Here is a 4694-nt window from a genome sequence, read left to right as displayed (position 1 = left end):
AATTGTTTCACGTAGTCTCGGATGGAAGTACTCTAGCAGAGTTGTCTCAACTTCCTTCTTGCGATGAACTCGGTGTTCTTCGGTGGAAATTGAGTTCTCAAATCCTGCTTCAAGTCCTCCCATGTGTTAACCCGACACCGAGCTTGTTGGATCTCCTCCCAATGGGTTCGCCACCAAAGTTTTGCATCTCCATTCAGATACATTATTGCTAGAGAAACTTTGGTATCTTCAGAATCGGGCCTCGTAACTTGAAAGTATTGTTCCATGTCGAACAGAAAATTCTCGAGTTCTTTGGCATCTCTAGCCCCTCCATAACCATGAGGCTCGGGTGCCCTCAAGTTTTATGGTGGTGTAACGCGGGTGTTGCTTCCTCTCACATTTAGTGCTCTTGTGAGCATGGCCACTCTTGAAGTGAGTTCCGCCACAACTACTTGCAGGTGTTGCATGGAGTCTTTAGTATCATCTAACAGTCGGTCGACTAGGGCCTCGACCTTGTCGATCCTGGACTCCGCTTCCTCTTTTGAGCTCTCTACCCCCAACAAGCCTTTGTTAGCCATGGTAGAGTTCCTCCACGCTTGCTTCAAGAATATCCAAGTGGGTTTCCACTATTGTGAGTCTCTCCTTGTGACTCTTTTTCCCGATTGGCACTCCAGATTGCGCCTCCTCTACTCACGGAGAGTAGCCAACTTCTCGCTCATCATGTTTGCTATCGTGCTCCTCTTGAGCAGCTCCAATAGCATGAGAGCAAGTGTGCACATGCAGCCCACCTGCGGCTGCTTAGTGCAAGGGTCCGGTTTGCCCCGTCTTGCTTGATTTGTCACGATGCTTTGCCATGGCGAAGTTGCGAAGTTCCTTCGCTGCTCGCTCGAAGTGCTTGCTTACTCTAATACCATAATGTCATGGCCTTAGCTAGAATTGCCTAAGGCGTGAGGCACCCTTGCGGCCAAGACGCGAACTTAGCTTGTGTTGCCTAAGTCGCGAGGCACCCTCATGGCAAAGATGCGAACTTAGCTTGCCTTGCCTAAGTCGTGCTTCGCCCTTGCAACATTGCTACGCAAAGATTAGCCCACTTGTAACCTCTCGTAGGTCCCAAAAGACCTGTAAAAGAGAAAGTTGATTAGTTCGAAAGAACGAGCGACGGACAAGTCCCAACGTCTCGCGAAAAGGGGAAGCTTTATAAGCAATTCAGCGAGCACCTTGTATGTACAAAAGAAAAGAGGGAGAGGGGGAAAACAAGGACTTTAGAGGGTTGAACGAACACTGCAAGTCCACAAACAACTGCTCACCGGGTGCCGGGCGGGACAACAAGTTCCCGTCAAGGTAACGTGCGAACTTGCGAAAGGTTGTTCAATGCCTGACACTATACCGAAGCCCCATCTAGCCCAGTGCCACTTGGGGGGTTCTAAGGGGCTAAGATGGCTGATGTTTTGGTGAGCGGAAGTGAACTGTAGAAAACAGCTCGTGGCACACGAAAACGGAGCTGTTTTGGACTGTTTTGCTCAGTTCGGTGAGTGGTCACTTTGTAGCACTGCAACTTATTCTAACTTACATTTTTACATGCAAAATGACTCAAAACCAAGATAAAACATGCTGCCAAGTAGCTATACATATAGATATGAGCGACGAACAGTTCGTTGAATGGAGTTGTTGCGGGTGCGCGATGACCGTTCGTGACAAGACAGTGGCACCGCCCCTGTCAGGCGGTGGTACCGCCCAGTGCAGTGTCAGTGTCAAACTGACACTGGCGGTGGTACTGCCCATACCCAGGAAACCTGAGATGATATGTTTTTAGGCTCCAAGTTTGAATCAACTTGAGGCCTATAAATGCCCCTCTCATCCTTGGTTAAATAACACACAACTAAGAGCGAAAAAGAAAGAAAAATCTATTGCAATTGTGTGTGAAACTCCTCTCAAAGTTCTAAGTGTTAGAATAGTTTGAGAGAGGAGTAAGTGGGGGTATAAGGGTTATCTCCTAAACCTAGTAAAAGGAGAATCAAGTTGTAAAAGTTGGTTGGTCTTCGCCTATTAAAGAAAGACCGATAGTGGATGCTGGTGGCCTCGACATCGGAGGAATTGGGAGTGGATATAGGTTACGACGACCGAACCACTATAAACTCGGTTTGCATTTACTTTGAGCAATTTACTTTTATAGCAAACTACCTCTCTTCCTTACTGTGCTTTTACTATGCCTACGCTCACATACGCTTTCAAGTAAACACCTTCCGAGATCAATTTTAATCATACGAAGATTTTACGAAACTGATATTTTTACTGCTGCACTAATTCACCCCCTCTTTTCTTAGTGCCGACTTGTTCCTAACATATATCACATGTACAGCGGAAGAACATAAAATAAAATCACAAATTTCTCAAAATGTGTTCATCGTCGTGCGAAGATTGGTATGCAAAAACTCACAAAACTGAAAATCACGTGTGAGATATTTGTGTTACCTAGGGAAATCGTATATCCCTATATTCTTGCAAATCTGTGGGAGATGATGAAGGAAAGCGTCCTCCTCTCTAACGAAGATCCACGTGGTAGGGGTTACAAAGATGCTCCTCAATTCACTGTCCAAATCTCTACACCTGCTATTTGAGAAGGAGAAGGGGAGAGGATTATAGGAGGTGGCAACCAATAAGCCTATCATATGACTATTTGGTTCTCTCGTATTTATAGAGACCCCCTATCAACTTAAACCTAAAGGATCCTACCCTATTGGGTATTGGATCTTCATCTAACTACTCAAGTCTTTTATATTAATGGATCTCTATCCAATAATCTCTCATTAGCTTTTATTTTAGCTTTTATTGGATCTCATCCATATGATCTAATAATTTAAGGATTTATTGAATATCCAGTAAGCTACAACGATATAGTTCCTTTGTGATGATAGAGGTGATTCAAAAGGTTCAAATGATATTTTTTTAAGATACTAAATTTCAATCTAGCATATAGTTTTCGAAAGTTTTATTTCTCACATAGAAGCTTGGATCGCTCACCACGTGAACCCAACCCAGTAAAAGCTCCACACGTACTTGGCTATCAAGAGGTTAATGCATCATACCTGTGCAAGTCTTATTTGGTGATGTACTTTTGCTTTTGGAAGGGAGGGGAGGAGCCTGAACAAGGCGATGTGCTCACGAAACCTTTGGTGATGTGTGTTCCAGACCTTGCTGTCCTTGAACGCCTTCGCTCCATCGAACTCCCCGCCGTCGATCATGGCCGAACTACTCAGCCCGTTGAATCCCCCTGCGAGCTCCCGGAGGTCGCCTAAGTTCGCGTTCGGCGACACGTTCCCGGCCAAAGTGTTTGTATTCCCTGTTCATCACACGAGAAACGTAGCAAGCTTGAGCCAGTACCGTAATTGGATTTGCAGTGTTGACACCATCCGTTGCATGCCTGTTATCGGCCCGACGATGATGAGACGGTTCGAGGGGTAATGAACCATTCAAGTCCTCGAAGAGCTCCCTGATAGGGGACTAGACCGCAGCATTGCAGACAAGCCCATCGAGCGGCGTTTCGGATTGCCGCCGAAAGCTCTTCACGAACTGGCGGACGCTGTCCAACCACGCGAGGTCGAGGTGCATAACGGCGTAGTTCTCGTCGAACATGCCGGCGAACTTGGCGACCTTTCTCAGCCTTAAGGAAGTCACGGCACGCCATGATCACGTTCCATTTGCTAGTCTCCGCCAGTGCCTTGGCGGTGGCAAGTCCCAGGCCGGAAGAGGCTCCTGTGACTACCACATTGCCTTTTCTTATTGTCTTCTTCCCTTTAGTGGTTTGTTTGATTGCCGGGGTTGTGACTGCTGCCTGAGCTCTCGGCACTCCAACCGAAACATTTGGTTTCTGCTAGCCCAAAGACACTCGTTGCATATAAAATTTCATCAAGTATTATGTTGAGGCAGAAAAATTCAACAATTTTATCCGCCTCATCATTGAACAAGATTAGATTTTTTGACTTTGTAAACCTATGATGCAATAACCCAGTGGTCGAATCCAGTGCCGATATGAAGCTACCTTATCACTCCCCAGTACCGACAAGCTCATGTCTGATTTCATATGGTCAGTAATTGATATTCCAAAGAAAGCAGAGTCCTTGACGCCGCCATTGGCCTTCCCCTACACGAACCGGAAAAGAAGATGTTGACGACCCAGTGCAGATGGAGGAGACTCCAAACTCTACCTCCTTGTGGACAGCGGAGAGGGCTGAGGAAAAGAAAGAGCCCTCAAAGGCCATTGGACTGCGCAGTCGCAATGATCTGGGAAGAGACTGGCTTTACATGAGGGCGAGAAGTGAGATTTGAGGGTGGATAAGGTGATAAAAACCGAGCAAATGGATGTAGCGACCCCACAGGGATCGGCAATTAGGTCTCTCGGCTAGATCTGGTCGAATTGATAATGTTGATTTAACGTGCCTTGCCCCGGACAGGAAACAGTGGTGCTATATCATGATTGCTGGGCCCCATCCCTACGATTCAGTAGTGAGCAGGGAATCAGTCGTTCACATATTTAAACCTCGGATACATTGTCTTCGAATTTTTAATCTGTCATATATGTCACTCCTGTTAACCTTCGTATAGCAAAGTCAGATTTAACATAACTAAAATACTCTTTAATGCTTTCACCCAAAAATCAATTTTAAATTTATATAATTAAAAGATAATCAATTTGGAGGAATACATGTAACAATTTC

General features: G+C 45.7%; 1 pseudogene; it reads right to left on the bottom strand.

Annotated features, from left to right (window-relative positions):
• Window positions 1-3076: 3076 nt before the first annotated feature.
• On the bottom strand, window positions 3077-4238 carry LOC103973184 (protochlorophyllide reductase, chloroplastic-like; annotated as a pseudogene).
• Between the last annotated feature and the right edge of the window lie 456 nt (window positions 4239-4694).

Source organism: Musa acuminata, chromosome BXJ1-9 (genome assembly GCF_036884655.1).
Source record: "Musa acuminata AAA Group cultivar baxijiao chromosome BXJ1-9, Cavendish_Baxijiao_AAA, whole genome shotgun sequence".
NCBI classification, from domain to species: domain Eukaryota; kingdom Viridiplantae; phylum Streptophyta; class Magnoliopsida; order Zingiberales; family Musaceae; genus Musa; species Musa acuminata.
Note: the sequence above shows the minus strand (reverse complement) of the source record. Positions and strands in the feature narration are given on the sequence as shown.